The sequence below is a fragment of the Dipodomys merriami genome, unplaced genomic scaffold (assembly GCF_024711535.1).
Source record: "Dipodomys merriami isolate MVZ:Mamm:240054 unplaced genomic scaffold, mDipMer1.0.p SCAF_20, whole genome shotgun sequence".
NCBI classification, from domain to species: Eukaryota; Metazoa; Chordata; class Mammalia; order Rodentia; family Heteromyidae; genus Dipodomys; species Dipodomys merriami.
The window spans coordinates 17,428,914-17,449,291 of record NW_027203382.1 but is presented as its reverse complement, the minus strand read 5'-3'; the positions used below and the strand labels follow the sequence as shown (position 1 = coordinate 17,449,291).

Below are 20,378 nucleotides of genomic sequence, written 5' to 3'. Positions count from 1 at the left end.
CAAGTATATTTTAGATATGAGACCCTTGTCCTTTGTATGGCTAGTAAAGATCTTATCCCAATCCGTGGGCTTTCTATTGATCTTGCTAGCTATGTCATTTGCCCTGCAGAAGCTCTGCAACTTTATGCAATCCCATTTGTCCAACCTTTCCTTGATTTGTTGTGTTTCCGGGTCTCTATTCAGAAAATTTCGGCCTGAGCCAAGGGGACCTAGGGTTTCTCATATTCCATCCTGTAATGTTTTCAGAGTGTCTGCTTTGAGTTCAAGGTCTTTGACCCATTTGGAGTTGATTCTGGAGCCGGGTGATATATAAGGATCTAGTTTAAGTTTTCTACATGTAGTTAACCAATTTTGCCAGCACCATTTACTGAAGAGGATGTCTTTCTTCCATTCTATTGTTTTAGCTTCCTTATCGAAGATTAGATGGCTATAGGTCTGTAGGTTCATTTCTGGGTTTTCAATTCTATTCCATTGGTCCTGAGGTCTGTTCTTATGCCAATACCAAGCTGTTTTGATTACTATGGCTTTATAGTAGAGTTTGAAGTTTGGTATTGATATTCCTCCAGCAGTGTTCTTTCCGTTGAGGAGCGTTTTTGCTATTCGGGGTCTTTTAATTTTCCATATGAATTTTTGGATTGCCTCTTCTATTTCCTTGAAGAATGAGGTTGGAATTTTGATAGGTATTGCATTGAATTTGTAGATAGCCTTGGGAAGAATTGCCATTTGCACAATGTTAAATTTTCCAATCCAGGAGCATGGGAGGTTTTGCCATTTTTTAAGTTCTGTGTTGATTTCCTTTTTTAAGATTTTAAAGTTTTCATCATAGAGGTCCTTCACTTCTTTAGTTAAGTTAATTCCTAGGTATTTTATTTTTTGTGGGGCTATTACAAATGGAGTTGCTTTCCTAATTTCAGCCACACTTTTCTCATTGTTGGCATACATAAAAGCCATTGATTTTTGGGGGTTAATTTTATAACCTGCTACTTTGCCAAAGTTTTGAATCAGCTTGAGTAATTTGGGAGTGGAGTCTATGGGATTATTTAAATACAAGATCATGTCATCTGCAAAGAGGGATAGTTTTATTTCTTCTTTCCCTATTTGGATCCCCTTTATGTCGGCATCTTGTCTTATTGCTGTAGCTAGGCATTCTAATACTAGATTGAAGAGAAGTGGAGAGAGTGGGCATCCTTGTTTTGTTCCTGAGTTAAGAGGAAATGGCTTCAGTTTTTCACCATTGAGTATAATACTGGCTGTAGGTTTGTCATATACAGCCTTTACTGTGTTGAGGAATGTTCCATAGATTCCTAATTTTTCCAAAACCTTCATCATAAAGGGGTGTTGGATCTTGTCGAATGCTTTTTCTGCATCTATTGAGATAACCATGTGGTTCTTATTCTTGCTCCTGTTGATGTGATTAATAATATTAATTGATTTGCGTATATTGAACCAGCTTTGCATCCCTGAAATGAATCCTGTTTGATCATGGTGTATGATTTTTTGGATGAATTGTTGAAGTCGATTGGCCAAAATTTTGTTGAGAAGTTTTGCATCAATGTTCATCAAAGAAATGGGTCTATAGTTCTCTTTCTTTGATGAGTCCCTGCCTGGTTTTGGGATGAGGGTTATGATGGCTTCATAGAATGTGTTCGGTAGTGAGCTTTCTCTTTCAATTTCATTGAAGAGTTGGAGGAGTATTGGTGTGAGCTCTTCTTTGAAGGCCTTGTAAAATTCCGCTGTAAAACTATCTGGTCCTGGACTTTTTTAGCTGTGAGGTCTCTTATTGCTGTTTCTATTTCAATGCTTGATATGGGCCTGTTGAGCTGGTTTAACTCATCTTGGTTTAGTTTTGGCATGTCAATATTTGCTAGGAAAAGGTCCATTTCTGCCAAGTTCTCAAACTTATTAGCATAAAGTTTTGAGAAGTATTCCCTTATAATGTTCTGTATCTTGGTTGTTTCCGTGGTGATGTTTCCATTCTCATCTCTGAGTTTATTTATTTGGGTGTGTTCTCTCCTTTTTCTGATAAGATTTGCTAAGGGTCTGTCAATTTTGTTAAGTTTTTTGAAGAACCAACTCTTTGTTTTGTTGATTCTTTCTATAGTTTTTTTGGATTCTAATTCATTTAATTCTGATTTAATTTTGATTATTTCTTTCTGTCTACTGGATTGGGGTTTATATTGCTGCTCTTTTTCAAGGAGGTTTAGATGTGTCATTAAATTGCCAGTTTCAGATCTCTCCAATTTGTTGATGTAGGAGCTCAGAGCTATAAACTTGCCTCTGAGTACTGCCTTTGCTGTGTCCCAGAGGAGCTGGTAATTTGTGTGTTCATTTTTGTTGAATAGCATGAACATTTGAATTTCCTTTCTAATCTCTTCCATGACCCACTCTTGATTCAGCAGTGTGTTGTTCAGCCTCCATGTGATACCAGACTTCCTTTGGTGGCTTTTGGTGTGGAGTTCTAATTTTATTCCCTTGTGGTCAGAGAGAATGCAAGGTATAACTGCAATGTTTCTGAATTTAGACAAGTTTGCTTTGTGGCCTAAAATGTGTTCTATTTTAGAAAACTTTCCATGTGCTGCTGAGAAAAACGTGTATTCTGATGCTGCTGGGTGAAATGTTTGGTAGATGTTTGTTAAGTCTAGTTGATCTATGCAGCTGTTTAGATCTGCGGTTTCTCTGTTGAGTTTTTGCTGAGTTGATCTATCTAGTGGGGTGTGTTAAAATCCCCAACAATTAATGTATTTGGATCTATATGGGATTTGAGGGAAAGTAATGTTTCTTTGATAAATTTGGGTGCTCCATTGTTTGGCGAATAGATATTTAGAATTGTAATATCCTCCTGAAGGAGAGATCCTTGAATTAGTATGTATTGACCTTCTTTATCTCTTCTCACGAATTTTATTTTGAAGTCTATATTATCTGATATTAGGATTGCAACTCCCGACTGTTTATGGGGGCCGTTTGCTTGGTAGATTTTGTTCCAGCCTTTAACATTGAAAATGTGTTTGTTTTTACGGGCACGATGTGACTCCTACAGGCAGCAGATAGAAGGGTCTTGTTTTTTAATCCAACTAGACCGTCTATGTCGCTTAATTGGAGAGTTCAGTCCGTTAACGTTAAGAGATAGTACTGAGAGGTATTTGGGCATTCCTGCCATGTTATCCACCTTCTTTGGGCTGCGAAAACTGGGTTCTTCCTATGGTTCTTGGATTCTCAGTTTGGGTGCAGTTTCTTGGCCTTTGTTGCGGTCTTGTTGTTTTTCTATGTGTAGGACATCTTTAAGAATCTTTTGTAGGGCTGGATTGGTGGAGATGTATTGTTTCAATTTTTCTTTGCTATGGAAGGTTTTTTCTTTGGACTTCAGTTATGAAGGAGAGTTTAGCTGGGTACAGTATTCTTGGTTGATAGTTGTTTGTTTTTAGGGCATGGCATACATCATTCCAGGCTCTTCTTGCTTTGATTGTCTCTGCTGAGAAATCTGAGGTTATTCTAATTTGTTACCCTTTATAGGTCATTAACCTTTTCTCCTTGACAACTTTAAGGATCTTTTCCTTGGTCTGAGTTGATCCTGTGTGGATTATAATGTGATGGTGGGATGTCCTATTCTGGTCTGGTCTATTTGGGGTTCTAAAAGCTTCTTGTATCTGAAAAGGCCTATCTTTCTGTATGTTTTGGAAGTTCTCTGCTAGGATCCTGTTAAACAAATTTCCTAGAACATTAACTTCTGTTTCTAGGTGCTCCTCTACACGCATTATCCTTAGATTAGGCCTTCTGATGGTGTCTTCCAGGTGTTGGATAGATCTATCATATTTCTTGGACTTGTCTTGGATGGTTGTATGTTCTTTCTCTATAATATCTAGGCTGTCCTTAGATTCGGCCTTCTGATCGTGTCTTCCAGGTGTTGGATAGATCTATCATATTTCTTGGACTTGTCTTGGATGGTTGTATGTTCTTTCTCTATAATATCTAGGCTGTCTTCAATCCCTGAGATTCGATCTTCTGCATGGTCTAACCTGCTGTCAAGACGCTCTACTTTGTTTTTTATCTCTTTTCCTTCTAATTGGTCAGCTTTGATGGCTTCAAGTTCTTTGTTGAAGCTCCGTTTTAGGTCTTGTATGGATTTCTTTATTTCCGTAATTTGGTGTTCAGTGTTTGTTCTCAAATCACTTAGTTGATTGGTTATGGTTTCTTTGGACTCCCATTCCTTCTGTTGGGTTCCATTCAGCATTCCCTTTGTGGTCTCCCTGACTTCCTTCAGCTCTTTGTTAATGGATTCCATGAATGCCTTTAGTGATCTTTGTGTATTCTCTACCTGGTGTCTCAATTCCTGAATTACTCTTTGATTAGCTTCCTCCCGTCTGTGGGATTCCTGTAGTTGTCTTTCTTCCCGTTCGTGGGATTCCTGCAGTTCTCTCTGAGTGTTCTCAGCCTGCTCACGCCATTCCTCCCTTTCTCTTTGAGTATTCTCAAGTTGTTCATGCAAATCCTGTATCAGTTTTTGAGTAGCTTCCTCACGCTTATGATATTCCTGTATAAACTTTTGGGATGCCTCCTCTTTCTCCCTATCACGCTCATACAGAGTCCTTTGTAAGTTGTCAAACTTCTCATTTATCATGTTTGCCACCAGTGTTTGTAGAGCTATTTGGAAACTCTCCTCTGGGTTGTTCATTATCTGATCTGACCCCTGATTATCAAGATTGGGAATTGAGATACCCGGATTTGCCATTTTTCTTGTGTTTTTCAGGCTTACTCTGCCCATTTGAGATGAAAATAGCACCAGTTTTGTGCTAGAACACTATCTTAAGGCAACCATCAACCAACGTTTGCATTTATACAGTCAATAGTCTACAGATACAATCTAGTTCAACAGATACATCTATTCAACATTAAACAACTATATATTAATGGGCTTCAAACCGCAGAGAAGAATTTGGAAAACCAGAAATTTTTAGGGTTAGGGTGAGATGTGGGTAAAAAATAGGAATAGATTGGTGTGGGGAGGCACAGGGAGAGTTAACTATGTCCTAATCTCAATGCAGGAAATAGGTTGGGTAGGATGCAAGTAGCGAGAGAGAGAAAAAGAAGAAAGGGAATGGTAAATGAAAAGAGACCAGAAAAAAATAGAAACTTAAAAATTAATATTATTATGGAGATTAAAAGACCATCTATTTAGAGAGGAATGTGAGTATATTAATAGAAGGGTAGGGACATAGAGGAGAAGTGAAAAACTTAAGAAAATGCTTAAAATATTATATAGGTATAAAGAGGTAGTACTGCTATTAAGGAATTTAAGTCTCAGAGGTTTTGAATTGAGTAATAAAGTTGTGGATTAAGTGTGTACACAATGGGGGATAGGGTCTACTAGTTAACTATGGGTTTATCTGAGGATGTGCAGGACAAGAGTTAAGTCACATAAAGAAGATCAAAAGAGAGGAAAAGGGGAAAAGGATTAGAAAGGGAGAAAGAAAGATCAGAAGTTCAGTAGAGCTAGACAAAAAGAACAAAAAGATAGTTAAGAAAGAAAGAAAAAGAGAAAGAAGACAAGAAAAGAAAGGAAAACGCACATTCATGTATTCCTAAAATAAAAATTATAAGAGGAAAAAAAAGTTACTGGAAAACAATTGTTTTTTCAAAAAAGGCAAAAATTAAAGATCAATAAAATTTTTAGAAAAGGAAAAAAAATTATATATATATAAGGTACCAAAAAAAAAAAAAGAGAAAAAACAGGAAAAAAATAAAAAAGAAAAGAAGAGGAAGAAAAAAAAAAGTTCTTTGATTTTTTTTTTTGATTTTTTTGGGAGGGGTGGGAAGAATCCTGTATCTCCCTTTTGTCTGTAAACAGCCTCTTGTTGGAGTCTCTGGTCAGCTTGAGGTCCTGTGGCTTGATTTGTTTCTTAAGTCAGTTTGATCGAACAGGAAGAAAAATGCTCTGCTTTACCCAAGATTTTGAGATCCCCCTCCCAGATTAGTTTACTGGGGGGGTGATCTGCTTTGAGAATCACAAAAGAGGGGGATGCAGTGGTGAGGCTAGGTTCTGGGTAGAGTTGAGGCCTTTCAACAATCAGTAGCTTTTTCCTGGGGCTATTTTGTGAAAAAAACTCACAGAGCCCAGCCTGGAATCATTCTCAGGGTTTCTGTTTTTCAATTGATTGTGGAGGCTGCTAGAGGGAGGGGCAGCCTCTGGCTCTGGTTACCCAGTGAGGAAAGCCACTCCAATGGCTGGTGCCTGAGCTGGGTGACTTTTCCCTGGATGGAGCCGAGTCTGGCAGGTCACTTCGCTGCCGTTAAGTTCTTGTGACCTGCTAAATGACTCGTTTTATTCCAAGGCCTGAGTTGGAGCTGGCAGCTCCTCCAAGCTTTGTTGGTATCCAAGATGGAGATCACAGGTGCTGGGGGGGAGGGGTGGCCTTCCCTCCTCTGCTCCCTGAGAAGGAGTGAGGAAGTCTGGCTTCTACTCACTTCCAGACTTGGATCCTGGGTCGTCTCTGGTCTGCACACCGCAGGATTAAGATGTCTGCTACTTGTCGGTTCTTGCTGGTGTTGAGTAGAATCCTCTCGCCCCCTGCGTCTGGCTCCTTTGTCCTGGACTCTCTGTGTGAGCGCTCAGGTATGGCCGTGGCGACCCTGCCGCCACCAAGGCGGCTGCTGGCAGGCGCTCATATGTGTCTTTTTGCCTTGGCTTCCCCTCTCTTGTCTAACTCTCTGTCCTGTGATGGCACACTTGGTGTGATTCTCTGGCTTAGGACTGTTCACTGGAACTCTAAAACTGCTTTCTATGCAAGAGCTTGTTCAGATTCCTGCTTCTCCTCCGCCATCTTCCCTCTCCTCCCCCACAATGGAATTTTTGCCATCAAAAACAATGACCTCACCCCATTAGTAAGGAAATGTAAAGACTTGGGAAAAATATTAAGTGAAGTAAGCCAGACCCAAAGAAAGATAGATCCATGCTTTCCCTCATTTGTAATAATTAGTATATCTCTAGGATAATCCTAGCAAATGAACAGAATAGCTCAATAGCTATGCACATATGACCATATAGATGATGCTAAGTGAAATAAACTCCAACATGTGGTAACACGAGGTTTTCCTTTGGTATTTTTATTTTTAATGTATTATGTGCTTTCTTTTTTCTTCTCTATTTTTTTCCCTTATGGCTTAGTCCCTGTTGAAGCCCAAAAAGAATACATTGGAGCTAGGGATTTGGTTCAAGTGGTTGTTGGCCTCCCAGAGTTACATTCCAGAGTTACATACTGCCAACAAACATATTTCAAGGTGTTATACACTTATAATCAAGTAGGTGAAAGGGAGGCAAGAGGATCACAATTTTGAGATCATCCTGAACTGCACTTTAAAAAATAGATATGAGTTCCTTGCTTCAAATGTTTTAGTAGCTATCTAAATTGTTGCTTGTTTATTCATTTTAGGTATTTAAAGCAGGGAGTTATTTGTAGGAACAAAAAGGTATGATGAGAGTCATACAACTGTGAAAAGGTAGAGAGTACTCTACAATTGGCAAAAACATTTCAAAGATAAATAACCATTGCATAGGCTATTTATTGGTATATTCAATGATTTAAGCATAATGTGAAGAAGGATGCTTAGGCAACGCCTGCAAAGAATTATGAAACACTGAAAGATTTTGATATAGAAAAGTCATAACATTAATTTTACTATTTTGTAATATATATGCATTATAAAATAGTATACCTCTGTATAACACCTAATAATAAAATTATATTAAACTATATGCCTTATTTTTCAATATACATGATCTTAAATATGTTTATTGCGATGCTAAAATGTCTGAAAATAAAAATTTCTAGAAATCCTTTCTGTGTCATTTTTATTTGTTTTCATCCTGATTAAAAAGTAATCTGTTTACCATCACAAAATTATTCCAAAAATTTGTCTTCTTGCAGATATATTACAAATATATATACATACATGTATATATACATATATATATATATATATATATATATATATATATATATGTAGTTGTTGGTGGATCCAATCCCTTCATTCTGCATTGCCATAAACTCACACAATATTTTACACTCCAGTCTCAGCACCCTAGGATAAGAGTTTTGTCTGTTTTAATTTTTACTTAAAGATTCTCAACATCTAATAAAGTCTTTATCAACAAATATTTGTTGAAATAAATTCTACAGTATAAAGATAATAATTGATATGGCTAAAGATACAACAATGTTTCTGCTTTCAAGTATTTTTAATTGTTAGGAACTTTAAATCTTTTTATGGCTTGTAAGGAAATTTCTGCTAAAAGATTAGGTTTCCTTTTAACATATTCCCCTTCCTTCCATTGAGGTGGAAAGACTTATTTGCCAGTTAAACAAGAGAAGATGTACTGTTTTTAATTAAAAGAACACATGTTATAAGATAAGCAGTAGGTAAAGCAAAGATAAGGATTGAGTGGGCCTGATAGATTGCAGGGTCTACTGAGCTACCTTTTTTCCTTATCTGACCTATATATTTATCAACGTCTTAAGATGCAACCTTGAAATATGGCTGAGAGGGAAGAACAGAAGAAGCTGGTTATTCCATATCCCAATGGCATACAGATCTTGGCTGAAAACTCTAACAATGTAGTGAATTTTGTTGTTCCCAGGTACTTGGAATTCTGCCACTCAAAATGACTCCCAGGTACTTTTCTTCTTTTTGTTTTCATTTAAGCCAAAATAAAGAACACGAATGAGTATAATAAATACAAAATACCAAGCATGTTTGGGCCAGAAATAAGACAATGGTTTATGTACAGATCTAGCTATTATCATTTTAACAATAATTCACAAGTTGAAAAATAGAGATATAATGGAAAATATGATGTGCCATCCACAGAAAATCAGAGAATCCTGAAAACGTATTCTTAGTGTATTTTATTTTTATTTTTTTTGCCTGTCCTGGGGCTGGCACTCAGGGTTTGGACACTGTCATGTCTCTCATTTTTGTGCTCCAGGCTAGTATTCTACCAGTTTGAGCCACAACTCCACTTCCAGCTTTTTGTGGCTAATTACAGATAAATTCTCACGGACTTCCCTGCTGGCTGGATTCAAACCTCAATCCTCAGATCTCCCCCTGAGTCGCATTATAGGCATGAGCCACAGACGTCCAGCTTCTTCTCCATTCATTTTACTCAGCCAGGTTTCCTCAAGATGTTTGTTGTTGTTGAATTTTTTCTGATATAAATAACAATTTTCTTTTCTTTTCATGCAAGTTTTCTTGGTATTGGAAATCTTAGTTGGATATGCTATATTACATATATAAGGAACCAAATACTAAATCCTAATTGAGAAGATATATATATATATATATATATATATATATATATATATATATATATGGTCTTTTCTGAAAAAGTTCATTTGGATACTAGATTTAAGGTACTGCAATAATAAAAACACATACACTATGAAGTAATGCTTATCAAATCAGAAGACATTGTTTAGAATATCATGAAGACTTTGAGGGAAAACAGGAAAAAAAACAATTGTCAAACCAATTATTGCAAAAGCATCGGTCCCTTTTGATACACATCATAAACTTAGTTTTATTGAGAATAAACAGGATCTCTCCAGTCCTTTCTTCATATAATTGTTCCTACTTAGTTTCTCTAATGAAAATTAACCTTTATTCCATTCTTATGGTCACAACTGTTCTTTACTGTGCCATATAAAAATCATCTGGGGTATGATTCAAAATTTTCATTTAAGTCATATCACAGTAATCAGTATTTATAAATATTAGGTTGTTTCCAGAGCCTTTACTTTCAACCAATTAAGAGTACCTGATATCCTACTAGTGAAAAACACTGAAACATGTCGAAAGATCTGCATGGTATTAATAATATAAAAACATTTATTTTCCCATTTTCATCTGTACTGATGCAGTTGTGATAGCTTCATGTTCTCCATCAGTATAGAAACAATGTCAGAAACAGTTTAACAAAGAAAAAGTAAAGGCCACTCAGGAGGCTGAGCAACAGGACACAGAGACAGGTTATCAGTCTTAGAGTCTCTGGGCTGTTGTTTTACTTTACTCCTATCTCCTGTCTCCTGCCTTTTCTCTCACATTTAGGCAACTTGTTACATTGTAATTGGCTTACCTAAAATAGTCAAAACCCTCCCTGAGCAGCTGCCACAGGATGGTGAGTTGGCCTAAGACATTGTGACATTTCTCCCTTCCTCTTTCCTCAGTGCTGTTATTAAAACAATGTATAATCATTTATATTCACATTGTACTAAATAGAAATTTTATTGATAATAAATTATGTCCCTGTACAAAACTAAGTTTTCTTAATCCTCAGATAATTTTGAAAGGCAAGTCTCTCCTCCCATCTAATGGACACAACACAGAGGCCAGACTGGTCACAAGCCCACAGTCTTGATGCCTGAGTCTGGGGATAATATGCATGTAGCTGCTGACTGGTGAACATACATAATTTTATCAACTATAAGCTTATAATAATGACTAATATTGTTACAGGATAAAAATGAAATTTAGACCATATCAGTACAGAAAAAAGTTCATTTTTCTGTGTTATTATTGTAATATACTGAAAGTATAGTTATTAGAATACTCTTAAAATGTGAATATTCTAGTATATAATACTAGGGAAAAAAGAAAAAAATATTGAACATGAAATTGATATAAAGAGTATGGTTGCTAAAATTAGAGCTTTTCAAGTACTAATAAATTATTATTTGAATGAATGTAAAACTTTTGAAAAACACACATAAAAATGTCAGGCAGTGATAGCTCATGCTTGTAATCTCAGCTATGTGGGAAGTTGTGATGAGGAGGATTGTGGTTTGAGGTCAGACCAGGCACAAAATTATGAGAGGACCTTCCTCAACCAATAGATGTGCAACATGGTGTGTGTCTATCATCCAGGTAGGAGGGAGGCCAAGATCAGGAGGATTGTAGCTCCAAGCCAGGCAACAAAAACCAAGTCTATGGGAGCTCTTCTCAACAGAAGAAAGATGGCCACAGTGACATGCACTTCTCAGTTATGACAAGACACATAATCAGAGGATCTCCTGTCCACACTAGCAAAAAACATGAGACTTAATGTCAAATATAATCAGAACAAGATGTGCTAGAACTGTAGTTCAGGTATCATAGTACCTTTCTGCCAAATACAGAGCCCTGATTTCAAGCTTATTTAATGGAAACAAAACAAAGCAAAATGAAATACCTAATCCCATCTTACATATGTTTGCCTCTTTTCAAGGTTGAAGGCACAAAAATAAGAGTAACTGTGTATCATTAGATCGGATTTTACAGTGGCCTGTCACATACTCATAACAAGTCATTTGAAAATCTAAAGACATTGGCCTAAGCATGCACTTTAGAAAAGTGGTTGCCCAGAAAGCACAGACCCTCTCACTGATAAACATTCATCTCTAGAGAACCAGATTGTTATATAACTGTAACCCCCTATAAACATCACCTTTAAAATGATAATTAAAAATAATAACAATAAAAAGAGAGAGAGAATCAGGTTTTCTCCTCAAGATCTAAGGCTTTGGGCTGGGAAGGTGGCTCAGTGATAGAGTGCTTGCCTCACATGCATGAGGCCCTGGGTTCGATTCCTCAGCACCACATAAGCAGAAAAAGCTGGAAGTGGCACTGTGGCTAAGTGGCAGAGCGCTAGCCTTGAGCTGAAGAGTTGAGGGGCAGTGCCCAGGCCCAGAGTTCAAGCCCCACAACACACCAAAAAAAAAAAAAAAAAAAAGATCTAAGGCTTTGTTTGGGTTTACAGAACCATAACTGCAATCAACCCGATCATTTTGTCTAAGATCACAGCATTCACCATACTTCTTGTCCTCTGCTCAAATTCTTCCTCAATTTAACTTAAAAGTTTATATTTAAATGCATACTAATATCTTCAAGATGATCTGAGATACTTGGTGTCAGTTGTCTTCCTAATATAATCAAATTACAATCCTTTCTTGCCTTTCACCTTTTTTTTTTTAAGCAATTACCTGGGCCTGACAAATACCCTTACATACAAACTCTGGCCGAGGACTTGTTTACAATGTGTTGTTCTTTTATCTTTCATCAAAGAAGATTAAGGAAAATTTTCAGAGAAGTTATTTAAATTTGTCCTTGAGAGAGACTCCAATGTATAAATCACCTGGTATCCTACTATCATCTACATGGATTAGAATTATCTCATTTTAAAAGCAGAAATAGTTTTACTAAGTAAACCAGCTAAAATGTAAATGCAAAGTTGCTTGGTAGATTTCTAACAACAGTAAAGACATTTTTTTTCAAAGTGATCTTGCCATTCCAGATCTTTATAGACCATCATATGTAATCCAAATAAGACTGACACTTATGAGTAAATTACATTTCATTATGTTAGAAAAAAAAGTAAAATCTGACTAGCTGAATGTAAAAATTTAGATTAGGAGAAATATAAGAAAATAATGATTTATAAGTTCATTTGAACATAAAATGTTAGTGGAGTTTATAATGAGTACATTTGTTAGCTCTTTTAAGTTTAAATTACCCATTTATATAAAATCAAAAAGTCATAAGCAGTTTGAGATCAGAAATCATTTACATATTTTCTAATCCAATGTTAAAAGCATTTTACAAACTGTTACAAGAACTTATGTTTGGTATATGATTTAGTATGTATCATATTTAAATTTCAAATCACACTTAATGGTGATTGCCTTATTCTTGTTGTTGTTGTTTTATGTCAGTTCTGGAGCTTGAACTCAGTCAGGGCCTGGATGCTGTCCCTGAGCTTTTTGCTCAAGGTTAGCACTAAATCACTTGAGCCACAGCTCCACTTCCAGCATTTTTTTCGTGATTAACTGGAGATAGAAGGTTTTTTTTTTTCCTTCAGGATCTTTAACTATGAGACACAAATCAATCATTAAAGAAAGGTTGCTTGAAGCAGGTATGTACAGAGACACAACGAAAGCAAAGCAAAGCCTCAGCTAGGGGTAAGAGAGCACATAAGTCATAGCACTTGAAAGAGTCTCATCCACCCAGGAAAGCAGTGAACTATAGCCACACAGGTACTCAAAATTTTGAGATCAGTTGTGTTTTTTTTTAAGTTTTCAAATGAAAACACATATCCCTCTTCTGTAGGCTTTCCAGATCACTACCTTAGAGACTCGAGTACTTCTATTAGGGCAGCTGAAAGCATACCCTATACTTGAACAGTGGCTTCTGCCCAGTATGTGACCTGCCCTTCCCTCTGTAAGTAACATGGTGGGGGAAGCAAGTTAATACAGTATTGCCCTCTGCAGAAAAGGAAATCTGACACTCAAAATAAAGCAAAAGGCTGTAGAGGGCTCCCTGAGAATCCAGTAGAACTAACAGGAGCATTTAACTTTTTTTTTCCAAATATATTCATCAACTGAATCCAGGTGGAACAGTGCCCTGAAGGAGGAGGAGTGTATACACCAACAGGAAGACTCTGCTTCCAGGAACCATTTTCTTTCTCCCACTCATACCAGAGTGAGAAAATGCCTCATGGCCTCGATTCTCACAATATTCCTGGGCGGGGAAATTTGGTTGCAGGTCTGCAACCTCCACACAAGGCTGAAACACTTCACCAGATGCCCTTTTCCACCATCCAGCCAGCTCTCTCACTCTCCTGGGGAGCATCTGCCCAGGAGAGAACCTGAGATTCCTCTGAGAGGACAAGGCACACTGCCCCATCAGATGCTCTGGCCTTAACAATCTCCAGTGTTAGTCTCTGAATATTACCAGAGAAGTGGGAAATCACAGAATTGAGGAAGATTGTATTCAATGTTAATAGATATAATAGAATTTCATGGAGATTCTTTATTGAAAGGAAAAATTGCTCAGTCTCATCTACTGGAACATGGCAAGTGCCTGGTTAAATGCTTGTATTTTCTTCTTCAACTCCTTGAATCTATGGGAAAGATAATCAAAGTCTATGTCTCCAAGTCTGGTTTATCTCCAGGACCAACAATCTATGCAGAAGAGACATTTTTAGCAGCATTAATGTCATCAGCAAATTCATATGATGGGAGAGTTGTGGGTATTTGAGGTGGGTGGTTAGATGGTTCTTTTGGCAGTGGATATGAAAAAGGAGATTTTGGAGATCACATTGGCATAAGCTTGGGCATGGGCATTGGCACTGTTCCTTCAGGTCCACCAACAGGTGCAGTAAACCCATCCTCTCCTCTTCCAGGGCGACCTTTCTTCACATCATCTGTGAATCCAACATCAATAAGATCTGTCTCTATCCCAGTAGGAGCTTCTGCCATGTTCACAGGACAAATCTTGGCAATTTCAATCAGGTATCTCTCCACCAAGATTTTCAGTGGGGCTTCCACACTCAGTTTGTGCATTAGCCTGTCATTCACGGTTCTGATCTGGTTGGTCCTACATAACTTGCCATATTCTTTGCTATACTTGGCACAGAGCAGATCAGCAATTACTTTCATCTCAGCTACTTCTGACTGAAGCTGAAGAGCAGTCCAATCAGTGTAGACCCAGATTTATATAGACCAAGATCTAGCTCTTGTATGGACTGGACGAGGTCATACCGAGGCACTAGCAGGTCAAAGTACAGCTCCAGGATCTCCATGGCCTTCACCATGTTGTCCTCCCGGATAATGTGCTCCACACGGGTTTGAGCTTGCTGGTTCTTCCCAGAGGCTAGATAGTCAGCAATCTCCACCCTTGCCTTCTGGGCCAATTCCGATTTTTTTCTTCTAGACGATTTATGACTAATCTCAGATTGACTTATAAATGCTCAGCTTTAAATCCAGAGCAGCATGTGGTACTGGTCCTTTTAGCTGAATCCAGATGTAAAAACTTGAAAAAGCGACTTTGGACAGACCACTGAGCATCCAAAATGGCTACTCTCTCTGATGATAAGAGATTTACAGACTGCTTTGCTCAGGCTGCCTTTGAACTCAGATCCTCATATCTCAACCTCCTAAGTAGTTTGGATTGCACATGTGAACCACGAGTGCCTGGTTGTAAAAAAAACTATTAACCCAGCATATCCAAGTCTAAAATTTATTTATTTATGTAATACAATGCTTGTTTGCTTGAAATTCTCAATTATTCCATATTAACTTTATTTAGAAACTAGAAAACATTTCTTTTCACATTCCAGTTCTTACAGTCACAAACCATAAAGGCAATTATAGTCCACATTGCTTGCCCCAATCCCATTCATGTAGCAAGGCAGTCATCTGTTTTGTCAGTATAGGTCAGTTATTTTATATAAATGGAATACACAGGGCATACTTGCATGTTTTCTGTATTCTTTGCCTCAGTAATGATGATGCATGGTAGCATAGCTCTTCCCATTTTAAGACTGACAAATACTAGCTTAATGAGTTTATCTTTTATTTATTCACTCAGTGATTGGACACCTTTGAGGCTTTTAGTTTTGTCTTTCAGGTTCAAAATTTCTGCACACCTTTGTGCAAAAATATTAGCATTGATGTATATTTTCATTTTCTCCTAGCAAATGGCTAGTGTGATTTGCTAGATTCTATAGGATGTATCTAACTTTTTAGGAAATTGAAACGTTTTTTATTTTTTTATTTAAATATATATTTTATTGTAAATATATGGAATAAAGGGGTTACAGTTACATGAGTAAGATAATGAGTACATTTCCTATCCAGCATTGTTACCCCCGCCTTTGTTTTTCTCCTACCATCCCTTCCCTCCCCAACTCCCCAACTTCTCCCTCCCCTTCCCTCTCCTAAGCTTTAAAGTTCATTTTCAACATAGTGTCTTGTACATCTCATTGTTACAATGGCTCAACCTGTATCCTTATTTAAGCATTTTGTTTTTTCCTTTCCCTTCACCAAATTAGAAAAATGTACATACAAGATTCAGTGTACCAGAATCAAATACAGTGAAATCAGGGATTATACCATAGGGGAAGAACATACAAAAGAAACAAACAAACAAAAATCCCCACAGTACTTATTACATTAAAACAACAGAAAGATAAAACCTCTTTTGTCCCTATCTTGGGGTTCATTTCGTTTAGCTTCATCTTATATTGTCATATGTACATAGTTTTTGACCTTTTCTGCTTGTCCTAGACATATACTAGCTACTGCAAATAAGGGAAACCATTGGACCTATGTTTCTTTGGGCCTGTCTTACTTCACTTAATATGATTGTTTCAAGTCTTTCCATTTCCTAACAAATAGGGCAGTGTCATTCTTTCTGATGGAAGCATAGAATTCCATTGTGTGTGGGGTGTGTGTGTGTGTGTGTGTGTGTGTGTGTGTGTGTGTGTAATGGAATATACGTATATATACAATGGAATATATATACATATCACATTTTCTTGATCCATTCATCTAAAGAAGGGCTGGACCATTGTGGTTTTACCACTCAAGATTCAAGCAGTGCTTTATCTTATCAACATCTAGTCTTACCTCTTTTTTATTTACCCATTTTGAAACAGGTAAAGGGTTTATTATGCATAAAAATTTTCAATTATTTTATAATTGTTAATTCTGTAAGCATTGGGATATGTATAGTACATACAGTGTTATGTGTATACTAAATATACATATATTTCTTTTAATTACTAGATATTTTCTATACTAATTGATTATTTTGATATATTTCTTTCATTTTTAGATAAATATTTTATTGTTTTTTCCTACCAGGTAACTTGTAATTTAATTTCTTACTAGTAACTACTGAAGAACAAATATTTCCAGAGTGGATAATGAGAGCTTCTCTTTCTTTGAAGTTCCATATATACATTATGTTCTATGAAAGTCGTGGTTCAAACAATGTGGTGTAAGCCTTCTGCCTCATGCTTTCTTCCAAGTGTTTTCATATTACATGTTTAGTTATCTTACATATTTCAAATTAACTTTACAAGCATCTGTTTATTTTCTATCTCCAAAATAAAATACATTTCAAAATCTGAAAATTTGTTATAAATATTTGGAGGTGAGGAATCCAAGACTACCTCTAATTGGTGGTTCCAGAGGCCTAGTTTTGTAATAAAGCATTTCATTTTCTATCTTATTGAGCATGTATTACCAGTTTTTGAGCTTCAGTTGTTGTACATTATGTCTAATAACCAGGCCACTACCATTTTAGGAAATATTCACTGAAAAGTAGATGCTGAAGTACAGTTATGTAAGCCAAAAATTGTTAGGAGATTGCTAAGTAGGAGGACAATAAGAGCAGTTTCTCCAGCCTCCTCTCCAATTAGAAAAGAATGTGTGGAGCCATGAGTCATGGAAGGAAGATTTGGCAGAAAAGCGCTGGAATATAGGGTTTCCACAGAATTTTATTGGCTCAGCAGGGAGCTCTCTGTATTTCATATAAACATGTTTGGCATGCCTGTGTGTCCTCTCCTTGGCTGGCAGCAAATGAACAATGGATTTCAGGGTACAGCAGGTCTATAGTCCTTTGTGCTTCTGCAGTTTGAGGAATATAAATCACATTTCATATCTGCTAATGTCCAACCTTGGAAATGGATAAGTCTATGTTTTCTTGTAAATTAACCTTATTTTGAGAACAGTTTCAGATTTAAAGAGAAAATGATGAAGCTAATATAGAAAGTCCCAATACAATACCACACAGACAGTAGCTCCTTTATTGAACATTTTATGTTAAAATGGTATGTTGATTAAAAGTAATATAACAATTTGGATAGTATTAAATATATTAATATTCAGGGTTTCCTACTTTTCATCTGTATCTTTTCTCAAAAGCCCATTTTAGGATTAGAGTTAATCATAATTTCTTTTTAGACATATTTTAGATGTGTTTTACAATGCAAAAGGATAACTCCTGGGCTAATTTAGTCACTCTTTCTTTCTTTTCCCTCCTTATCTCCCTCCTTCCCTTCTTTTCTTCCTTCCTTAATTGTACACATGTGCATTAATATAGCTGTGATACATAGCCTTTGTTCTGATCATCTTTGTAAGACTAAAAAGAAATGGGAGAAAAAAATATAGAACTGTAACTCTCCGAATGGATACCACCATTGTTAATGGTGCTATACACATTACCAAATCTCTGTGTAAGTTACTGTGAGGTATGAAGCCTGTACCTCTGATTGACCAATATCAACTTAATGGAAGATAGGAAAGCCAGTAAAATCTTCTGGCATCCAATTTAGCTTTTTAATCCTTCAATTGTCCATGATTCCTGAGTGGATTATTAAAATGATTTTATTCATATGAATATAAAAGTTGACTAAATAGGCTAAAATCTAAACTGAAATTGGAATACATAAGGAATGATGTTGCTTTATTGATATTTTTACAACCTGCACATGCTCCATTTTTTTTATTTTTTTTTGTCAGTCATGGGGCTTGAACTCTGGGCTTGGGCACTTTCCCTCAGCTCTTTAGCTCAAGATGAGCACACTACTTCTTGAGCCACAGGGCCACTTCCAATTTTCTAGTGGTTTATTGGAGATAAGAATCTGACGGACTTTCCTGCCCAAGCTAGCTTTGAACCACCATCCTCAGATCTCAGCCTCCTGAGTAGCTAAGATTATTGGAGTGAGCTACCGGCGCCTGGCATGCTCCAATTTTTTATATTAAATAAATAACTTTATTACATATTCATGCCAGTTCTAGATAATTCTTTGATCTTTTCCAGGAAATAAAATCATCTTGATATTGAAGGTTAAATCTTTAGTATAAAAGCTAGGGTGGTACTCCCCTTTTGTCCATATTAAAAAGAAATTCAGCAATTCAAACAACTGGAACCATGGAACAATACCAATACACAGAATATATTTAATTTCCTTTAGTAACTTTAATAATACATTATTACAAAATGAACTGATTTGAGAACATAGCTTCTTTCCAATACAGGTTAACAGGAAAACTTTTTTTCCCTCATAAATGTAGTTACTCAATTTTTTATTCGTTAATCAATTACTCCTTTCCATATATATTGTCCACTTTTTTGTGCTTGTTTTTAGGTACCTCCATTTTTAAATTATATTGTACTTGGACTGAGAGCTCATAGCTGCTTTCATCTCTTACACTAGTAAGCAATGTGAAAAGAAATTTGATTTCTAAGTAGCTTTGTTTTATGTTTGAATAAAATTTTTCTTGAAATTTAATAGTGAGTATAATTAAATAGTACACAATGTGAATATACCTAAACCTCATAGTTAAGAAGTTAATTTATCTGCCTAAAAACTCGAAGGGAAAGTTTAGAAAGACCCAAAAATATTGCACTGAAAGTTGCTGTATTCAAGAAGTAAGCATAAATGTGAACACTTTGAATAAACTCTAGTTTTGATTAAAATGATATCTAAATATTCAAATGTAATGTTGCTTGTTTCTCACACTGGTTCACTTGTTCTAACTCTTTGTAAGATTATAATTTTCTGTAAACCACTTGAAGCAAACACTGTTACGGAACAAACACTGTCTGATCTATCAGTGTCTACAACCTTTGACTCTATAAATTAAGTAGCAGGGTCAAGCAGATGTCAAATATTAGTAAAAATATACATATATTGTTAGAGAGAAACATGGTTCATTTCCTTAACATCCCTCACATTCACTTCAGGATTCTGGCTCTTGCTGAATTTATACATGCCTACAAATAGTTCTCTCTTTCTATACATAGACCTAATTAGATGTCATAATTTTTCTCTAATATAATGTTTCTGTTATTTTAATGTTTGGTCCTAGAAATCTCCAGAAAAATCTTATTTAATCTGCTAAAAATGTATAGCTTGTATTTCTTAATAGATATTGTGACAAATCATAATTTTATCCCATAAGTTATTAAGATATTTTTAAATATTATGTAAAATATTATTATGTGAATTATATTGAGATTCTCCACTCTTAACTAGTGAGGTCTTTTAAAAGTGAATTTTTTTGCTCATGAAGACTTGAACACATGTGGGCAAAATACATCAAAAAAATTTTAAAAGATACTAATTAATTAGTTGAAACATAAAAGAAACATAAGCTAATGAAGAATTATCATCTCATCCATACAAACGTGGTTATTACCAAAAAGATGAGAAATAACAAATGTTGCTGAGGTCATGTAGAAAAGCGAGGCCTTATATAGTGGTACAATTTTTAAATGATTATAAAAAACAGTGTGGAGCATCCTCAAAAAATTATAATAGAATTGTCATGTTTTGTAGGAACCATACTTCGTGTATGTGACCAAAGATATTGTAAGCAGGACCCCAAAGAAATATTTGCATACCATATTCCTTACATCTTTATTTAAAATGAACAGTATATCCAGAGAACCTAAGTTGTGACTGGAGAAAGATGAATTGATATAGTTAATTAAAACATGTACATACACACATTGTGATGCTGTTACTGGTCCTTACAAGAGAAGAAAATCCTGCTGTCTTTAAC

The 20,378-nt window shown here is 36.1% G+C and overlaps 1 pseudogene; it reads right to left on the bottom strand.

Moving 5' to 3' along the window:
• Window positions 1-13,936: 13,936 nt before the first annotated feature.
• LOC138832799 (IST1 homolog pseudogene) lies at window positions 13,937-16,449 on the bottom strand (annotated as a pseudogene).
• Window positions 16,450-20,378: the final 3,929 nt, after the last annotated feature.